Source organism: Salmo salar, unplaced genomic scaffold (assembly GCF_965601325.2).
Source record: "Salmo salar unplaced genomic scaffold, fSalSal1 ptg000664l, whole genome shotgun sequence".
In the NCBI taxonomy this organism is placed as follows: Eukaryota; Metazoa; Chordata; class Actinopteri; order Salmoniformes; family Salmonidae; genus Salmo; species Salmo salar.
The window spans coordinates 166,621-176,141 of record NW_027675456.1 but is presented as its reverse complement, the minus strand read 5'-3'; positions in this window follow the sequence as shown (position 1 = coordinate 176,141).

Below are 9,521 nucleotides of genomic sequence, written 5' to 3'. Positions count from 1 at the left end.
GGTTCTAAAATGTTTTTTTTAGGCCTGTCCAAAATGTCGCTAGTTCGGCATGATCGGAGTCATCGTTTTTGGTGACAAAAATAGAAATCTGCAATTTTTTGTGAAAATGGTTTTAAAATGTTTTTTTAGGCATGTCCAGAATGTAGATAGTTCGGCATGACCGGGGTCACTGTTTTTGTGTCAAAAAATGAAAAAAAAAATCTGAGCTTATTTTGTGAAAATGGTTCTAAAATGTTTTTTTTAGGCCTGTCAAAAATGTCGCTAGTTCGGCATGATCGGAGTCATCGTTTTTGGTGACAAAAATAGAAATCTGCAATTTTTTGTGAAAATGGTTCTAAAATGTTTTTTTTAGGCCTGTCCAGAATGTCGATAGTTTGGCATGACCGGGGTCACTGTTTTTGTGTAAAAAAATGAAAAAAAAAATGTTGAGCTTTTTTTGTGAAAATGGTTCTATAATGTTTTTTTTAGGCCTGTCCAAAATGTCGCTAGTTCGGCATGATCGGAGTCATCGTTTTTGGTGACAAAAATAGAAATCTTCAATTTTTTGTGAAAATGGTTCTAAAATGTTTTTTTTAGGCCTGTCCAGAATGTCGATAGTTCGGCATGACCGGGGTCACTGTTTTTGTGTAAAAAAATGAAAAAAAAAATGTTGAGCTTTTTTTGTGAAAATGGTTCTATAATGTTTTTTTTAGGCCTGTCCAAAATGTCGCTAGTTCGGCATGATCGGAGTCATCGTTTTTGGTGACAAAAATAGAAATCTGCAATTTTTTGTGAAAATGGTTTTAAAATGTTTTTTTTAGGCATGTCCAGAATGTAGATAGTTCGGCATGACCGGGGTCACTGTTTTTGTGTCAAAAAATGAAAAAAAAAATCTGAGCTTATTTTGTGAAAATGGTTCTAAAATGTTTTTTTTAGGCCTGTCAAAAATGTCGCTAGTTCGGCATGATCGGAGTCATCGTTTTTGGTGACAAAAATAGAAATCTGCAATTTTTTGTGAAAATGGTTTTAAAATGTTTTTTTAGGCATGTCCAGAATGTAGATAGTTCGGCATGACCGGGGTCACTGTTTTTGTGTAAAAAAATGAAAACAAAAAATCTGAGCTTTTTTGTGAAAATGGTTCTAAAATGTTTTTTTTAGGCCTGTCCAAAATGTCGCTAGTTCGGCATGATCGGAGTCATCGTTTTTGGTGACAAAAATAGAAATCTGCAATTTTTTGTGAAAATGGTTTTAAAATGTTTTTTTTAGGCTTGTCCAGAATGTAGATAGTTCGGCATGACCGGGGTCACTGTTTTTGTGTCAAAAAATGAAAACAAAAAATCTGAGCTTTTTTGTGAAAATGGTTCTAAAATGTTTTTTTTAGGCCTGTCCAAAATGTCGCTAGTTCGGCATGATCGGAGTCATCGTTTTTGGTGACAAAAATAGAAATCTGCAATTTTTGGTGAAAATGGTTTTAAAATGTTTTTTTTAGGCTTGTCCAGAATGTCGATAGTTCGTCATGACCGGGGTCACTGTTTTTGTGTCAAAAAATGAAAAAAAAAATGTTGAGCTTTTTTTGTGAAAATGGTTCTATAATGTTTTTTTTAGGCCTGTCCAAAATGTCGCTAGTTCGGCATGATCGGAGTCATCGTTTTTGGTGACAAAAATAGAAATCTGCAATTTTTTGTGAAAATGGTTTTAAAATGTTTTTTTAGGCATGTCCAGAATGTAGATAGTTCGGCATGACCGGGGTCACTGTTTTTGTGTCAAAAAATGAAAAAAAAAAATCTGAGCTTATTTTGTGAAAATGGTTCTAAAATGTTTTTTTTAGGCCTGTCCAAAATGTCGCTAGTTCGGCATGATCGGAGTCATCGTTTTTGGTGACAAAAATAGAAATCTGCAATTTTTTGTGAAAATGGTTTTAAAATGTTTTTTTTAGGCTTGTCCAGAATGTAGATAGTTCGGCATGACCGGGGTCACTGTTTTTGTGTCAAAAAATGAAAAAAAAATATCTGCAATTTTTTGTGAAAATGGTTTTAAAATGTTTTTTTTTAGGCCTGTCCAAAATGTCGCTAGTTCGGCATGATCGGAGTCATCGTTTTTGGTGACAAAAATAGAAATCTGCAATTTTTTGTGAAAATGGTTCTAAAATGTTTTTTAGGCCTGTCCAGAATGTCGCTAGTTCGGCATGACCGGGGTCACTGTTTTTGTGTCAAAAAATGAAAAAAAAAATATCTGCAATTTTTTGTGAAAATGGTTTTAAAATGTTTTTTTTAGGCCTGTCCAGAATGTCGATAGTTCGGCATGACCGGGGTCACTGTTTTTGTGTCAAAAAATGAAAAAAAAAATCTGAGCTTTTTTTGTGAAAATGGCTCTAAAATGTTTTTTTTAGGCCTGTCCAAAATGTCGCTAGTTCGGCATGATCGGAGTCATCGTTTTTGGTGACAAAAATAGAAATCTGCAATTTTTTGTGAAAATGGTTCTAAAATGTTTTTTAGGCCTGTCCAGAATGTCGATAGTTCGGCATGACCGGGGTCACTGTTTTTGTGTCAAAAAATGAAAAAAAAAATGTTGAGCTTTTTTTGTGAAAATGGTTTTAAAATGTTTTTTTAGGCATGTCCAGAATGTAGATAGTTCGGCATGACCGGGGTCACTGTTTTTGTGTCAAAAAATGAAAAAAAAATATCTGCAATTTTTTGTGAAAATGGTTCTAAAATGTTTTTTTTAGGCCTGTCCAGAATGTCGATAGTTCGGCATGACCGGGGTCACTGTTTTTGTGTAAAAAAATGAAAACAAAAAATCTGAGCTTTTTTTGTGAAAATGGTTCTAAAATGTTTTTTTTAGGCCTGTCCAAAATGTCGCTAGTTCGGCATGATCGGAGTCATCGTTTTTGGTGACAAAAATAGAAATCTGCAATTTTTTGTGAAAATGGTTTTAAAATGTTTTTTAGGCCTGTCCAGAATGTCGCTAGTTCGGCATGACCGGGGTCACTGTTTTTGTGTCAAAAAATGAAAAAAATATATCTGCAATTTTTTGTGAAAATGGTTCTAAAATGTTTTTTTTAGGCCTGTCCAGAATGTCGATAGTTCGGCATGACCGGGGTCACTGTTTTTGTGTAAAAAAATGAAAACAAAAAATCTGAGCTTTTTTTGTGAAAATGGTTCTAAAATGTTTTTTTTAGGCCTGTCCAAAATTTCGCTAGTTCGGCATGATCGGAGTCATCGTTTTTGGTGACAAAAATAGAAATCTGCAATTTTTTGTGAAAATGGTTTTAAAATGTTTTTTTAGGCATGTCCAGAATGTAGATAGTTCGGCATGACCGGGGTCACTGTTTTTGTGTCAAAAAATGAAAAAAATATATCTGCAATTTTTTGTGAAAATGGTTCTAAAATGTTTTTTTTTAGGCCTGTCCAGAATGTCGATAGTTCGGCATGACCGGGGTCACTGTTTTTGTGTAAAAAAATGAAAACAAAAAATCTGAGCTTTTTTTGTGAAAATGGTTCTAAAATTTTTTTTTTAGGCCTGTCCAAAATGTCGCTAGTTCGGCATGATCGGAGTCATCGTTTTTGGTGACAAAAATAGAAATCTGCAATTTTTTGTGAAAATGGTTTTAAAATGTTTTTTTTTAGGCCTGTCCAGAATGTCGATAGTTCGGCATGACCGGGGTCACTGTTTTTGTGTCAAAAAATGAAAAAAAAAATGTTGAGCTTTTTTTGTGAAAATGGTTTTAAAATGTTTTTTTTTAGGCCTGTCCAGAATGTCGATAGTTCGGCATGACCGGGGTCACTGTTTTTGTGTCAAAAAATGAAAAAAATATATCTGCAATTTTTTGTGAAAATGGTTCTAAAATGTTTTTTTTAGGCCTGTCCAAAATGTCGCTAGTTCGGCATGATCTGAGTCATCGTTTTTGGTGACAAAAATAGAAATCTGCAATTTTTTGTGAAAATGGTTTTAAAATGTTTTTTAGGCCTGTCCAGAATGTCGCTAGTTCGGCATGACCGGGGTCACTGTTTTTGTGTCACGAAAATGAAGAAAAAAAAAATCTGCAATTTTTTGTGAAAATGGTTCTAAAATGTTTTTTTTAGGCCTGTCCAAAATGTCGCTAGTTCGGCATGATCGGAGTCATCGTTTTTGGTGACAAAAATAGAAATCTGCAATTTTTTGTGAAAATGGTTTTAAAATGTTTTTTTAGGCATGTCCAGAATGTAGATAGTTCGGCATGACCGGGGTCACTGTTTTTGTGTCAAAAAATGAAAACAAAAAATCTGAGCTTTTTTTGTGAAAATGGTTCTAAAATGTTTTTTTTAGGCCTGTCCAAAATGTCGCTAGTTCGGCATGATCGGAGTCATCGTTTTTGGTGACAAAAATAGAAATCTGCAATTTTTTGTGAAAATGGTTCTAAAATGTTTTTTAGGCCTGTCCAGAATGTCGCTAGTTCGGCATGACCGGGGTCACTGTTATTGTGTCAAAAAATGAAAAAAAAAATATCTGCAATTTTTTGTGAAAATGGTTTTAAAATGTTTTTTTTAGGCCTATCCAGAATGTCGATAGTTCGGCATGACCGGGGTCACTGTTTTTGTGTCAAAAAATGAAAAAAATATATCTGCAATATTTTGTGAAAATGGTTCTAAAATGTTTTTTTTAGGCCTGTCCAGAATGTCGATAGTGCGGCATGACCGGGGTCACTGTTTTTGTGTAAAAAAATGAAAACAAAAAATCTGAGCTTTTTTTGTGAAAATGGTTCTAAAATGTTTTTTTTAGGCCTGTCCAAAATGTCGCTAGTTCGGCATGATCGGAGTCATCGTTTTTGGTGACAAAAATAGAAATCTGCAATTTTTTGTGAAAATGGTTTTAAAATGTTTTTTAGGCCTGTCCAGAATGTCGCTAGTTCGGCATGACCGGGGTCACTGTTTTTGTGTCACGAAAATGAAGAAAAAAAAAAATCTGCAATTTTTTGTGAAAATGGTTCTAAAATGTTTTTTTTAGGCCTGTCCAAAATGTCGCTAGTTCGGCATGATCGGAGTCATCGTTTTTGGTGACAAAAATAGAAATCTGCAATTTTTTGTGAAAATGGTTTTAAAATGTTTTTTTAGGCATGTCCAGAATGTAGATAGTTCGGCATGACCGGGGTCACTGTTTTTGTGTCAAAAAATGAAAAAAATATATCTGCAATTTTTTGTGAAAATGGTTCTAAAATGTTTTTTTTAGGCCTGTCCAGAATGTCGATAGTTCGGCATGACCGGGGTCACTGTTTTTGTGTAAAAAAAATGAAAACAAAAAATCGGAGCTTTTTTTGTGAAAATGGTTCTAAAATGTTTTTTTTAGGCCTGTCCAAAATGTCGCTAGTTCGGCATGATCGGAGTCATCGTTTTTGGTGACAAAAATAGAAATCTGCAATTTTTTGTGAAAATGGTTCTAAAATGTTTTTTAGGCCTGTCCAGAATGTCGCTAGTTCGGCATGACCGGGGTCACTGTTATTGTGTAAAAAAATGAACAAAAAAATATCTGCAATTTTTTGTGAAAATGGTTTTAAAATGTTTTTTTTAGGCCTATCCAGAATGTCGATAGTTCGGCATGACCGGGGTCACTGTTTTTGTGTCAAAAAATGAAAAAAAAAATCTGAGCTTTTTTTTGTGAAAATGGTTCTAAAATGTTTTTTTAGGCCTGTCCAAAATTTAGCTAGTTCGGCATGATCGGAGTCATCGTTTTTGGTGACAAAAATAGAAATCTGCAATTTTTTGTGAAAATGGTTTTAAAATGTTTTTTTTAGGCCTGTCCAGAATGTCGCTAGTTCAGCATGACTGGGGTCACTGTTTTTGTGTCACGAAAATGAAAAAAAAAAAATCAGCAATTTTTTGTGAAAATGGTTATAAAATGTTTTTTTAGGCCTGTCCAGAACGTCGCTAGTTCGGCATGACCGGGGTCACTGTTTTTGTGTCAAAAAATGAAAAAAAAAATCTGAGCTTTTTTTTGTGAAAATGGTTTTAAAAAATTTTTTTAGGCCTGTCCAGAATGTAGCTTTTTCGGCATGATCGGAGTCATCGTTTTTAGGGACAAAATAGAAATCTGCAATTTTTTTTGAAAATGGTTTTAAAATGTTTTTTTAGGCCTGTCCAGAATGTCGATAGTTCGGCATGACCGGGGTCACTGTTTTTGTGTCAAAAAATGAAAAAAAAAATCTGAGCTTATTTTGTGAAAATGGTTTTAAAATGTTTTTTTTTAGGCCTGTCCAGAATGTCGATAGTTCGGCATGACCGGGGTCACTGTTTTTGTGTCAGAAAATGAAAAAAAAAATCTGAGCTTATTTTGTGAAAATGGTTCTAAAATGTTTTTTTTAGGCCTGTCAAAAATGTCGCTAGTTCGGCATGATCGGAGTCATCGTTTTTGGTGACAAAAATAGAAATCTGCAATTTTTTGTGAAAATGGTTCTAAAATGTTTTTTAGGCCTGTCCAGAATGTCGCTAGTTCGGCATGACCGGGGTCACTGTTATTGTGTCAAAAAATGAAAAAAAAAATATCTGCAATTTTTTGTGAAAATGGTTTTAAAATGTTTTTTTTAGGCCTATCCAGAATGTCGATAGTTCGGCATGACCGGGGTCACTGTTTTTGTGTCAAAAAATGAAAAAAATATATCTGCAATATTTTGTGAAAATGGTTCTAAAATGTTTTTTTTAGGCCTGTCCAGAATGTCGATAGTGCGGCATGACCGGGGTCACTGTTTTTGTGTAAAAAAATGAAAACAAAAAATCTGAGCTTTTTTTGTGAAAATGGTTCTAAAATGTTTTTTTTAGGCCTGTCCAAAATGTCGCTAGTTCGGCATGATCGGAGTCATCGTTTTTGGTGACAAAAATAGAAATCTGCAATTTTTTGTGAAAATGGTTTTAAAATGTTTTTTAGGCCTGTCCAGAATGTCGCTAGTTCGGCATGACCGGGGTCACTGTTTTTGTGTCACGAAAATGAAGAAAAAAAAAAATCTGCAATTTTTTGTGAAAATGGTTCTAAAATGTTTTTTTTAGGCCTGTCCAAAATGTCGCTAGTTCGGCATGATCGGAGTCATCGTTTTTGGTGACAAAAATAGAAATCTGCAATTTTTTGTGAAAATGGTTTTAAAATGTTTTTTTAGGCATGTCCAGAATGTAGATAGTTCGGCATGACCGGGGTCACTGTTTTTGTGTCAAAAAATGAAAAAAATATATCTGCAATTTTTTGTGAAAATGGTTCTATAATGTTTTTTTTAGGCCTGTCCAGAATGTCGATAGTTCGGCATGACCGGGGTCACTGTTTTTGTGTAAAAAAAATGAAAACAAAAAATCGGAGCTTTTTTTGTGAAAATGGTTCTAAAATGTTTTTTTTAGGCCTGTCCAAAATGTCGCTAGTTCGGCATGATCGGAGTCATCGTTTTTGGTGACAAAAATAGAAATCTGCAATTTTTTGTGAAAATGGTTCTAAAATGTTTTTTAGGCCTGTCCAGAATGTCGCTAGTTCGGCATGACCGGGGTCACTGTTATTGTGTCAAAAAATGAACAAAAAAATATCTGCAATTTTTTGTGAAAATGGTTTTAAAATGTTTTTTTTAGGCCTATCCAGAATGTCGATAGTTCGGCATGACCGGGGTCACTGTTTTTGTGTCAAAAAATGAAAAAAAAAATCTGAGCTTTTTTTTGTGAAAATGGTTCTAAAATGTTTTTTTAGGCCTGTCCAAAATTTCGCTAGTTCGGCATGATCGGAGTCATCGTTTTTGGTGACAAAAATAGAAATCTGCAATTTTTTGTGAAAATGGTTTTAAAATGTTTTTTTTAGGCCTGTCCAGAATGTCGCTAGTTCAGCATGACTGGGGTCACTGTTTTTGTGTCACGAAAATGAAAAAAAAAAAATCAGCAATTTTTTGTGAAAATGGTTATAAAATGTTTTTTTAGGCCTGTCCAGAACGTCGCTAGTTCGGCATGACCGGGGTCACTGTTTTTGTGTCAAAAAATGAAAAAAAAAATCTGAGCTTTTTTTTGTGAAAATGGTTTTAAAAAAATTTTTTAGGCCTGTCCAGAATGTAGCTTTTTCGGCATGATCGGAGTCATCGTTTTTAGGGACAAAATAGAAATCTGCAATTTTTTTTGAAAATGGTTTTAAAATGTTTTTTTAGGCCTGTCCAGAATGTCGATAGTTCGGCATGACCGGGGTCACTGTTTTTGTGTCAAAAAATGAAAACAAAAAATCTGAGCTTTTTTTGTGAAAATGGTTCTAAAATGTTTTTTTTAGGCCTGTCCAAAATGTCGCTAGTTCGGCATGATCGGAGTCATCGTTTTTGGTGACAAAAATAGAAATCTGCAATTTTTTGTGAAAATGGTTCTAAAATGTTTTTTAGGCCTGTCCAGAATGTCGCTAGTTCGGCATGACCGGGGTCACTGTTATTGTGTCAAAAAATGAAAAAAAAAATATCTGCAATTTTTTGTGAAAATGGTTTTAAAATGTTTTTTTTAGGCCTATCCAGAATGTCGATAGTTCGGCATGACCGGGGTCACTGTTTTTGTGTCAAAAAATGAAAAAAATATATCTGCAATATTTTGTGAAAATGGTTCTAAAATGTTTTTTTTAGGCCTGTCCAGAATGTCGATAGTGCGGCATGACCGGGGTCACTGTTTTTGTGTAAAAAAATGAAAACAAAAAATCTGAGCTTTTTTTGTGAAAATGGTTCTAAAATGTTTTTTTTAGGCCTGTCCAAAATGTCGCTAGTTCGGCATGATCGGAGTCATCGTTTTTGGTGACAAAAATAGAAATCTGCAATTTTTTGTGAAAATGGTTTTAAAATGTTTTTTAGGCCTGTCCAGAATGTCGCTAGTTCGGCATGACCGGGGTCACTGTTTTTGTGTCACGAAAATGAAGAAAAAAAAAAATCTGCAATTTTTTGTGAAAATGGTTCTAAAATGTTTTTTTTAGGCCTGTCCAAAATGTCGCTAGTTCGGCATGATCGGAGTCATCGTTTTTGGTGACAAAAATAGAAATCTGCAATTTTTTGTGAAAATGGTTTTAAAATGTTTTTTTAGGCATGTCCAGAATGTAGATAGTTCGGCATGACCGGGGTCACTGTTTTTGTGTCAAAAAATGAAAAAAATATATCTGCAATTTTTTGTGAAAATGGTTCTAAAATGTTTTTTTTAGGCCTGTCCAGAATGTCGATAGTTCGGCATGACCGGGGTCACTGTTTTTGTGTAAAAAAAATGAAAACAAAAAATCGGAGCTTTTTTTGTGAAAATGGTTCTAAAATGTTTTTTTTAGGCCTGTCCAAAATGTCGCTAGTTCGGCATGATCGGAGTCATCGTTTTTGGTGACAAAAATAGAAATCTGCAATTTTTTGTGAAAATGGTTCTAAAATGTTTTTTAGGCCTGTCCAGAATGTCGCTAGTTCGGCATGACCGGGGTCACTGTTATTGTGTAAAAAAATGAACAAAAAAATATCTGCAATTTTTTGTGAAAATGGTTTTAAAATGTTTTTTTTAGGCCTATCCAGAATGTCGATAGTTCGGCATGACCGGGGTCACTGTTTTTGTGTC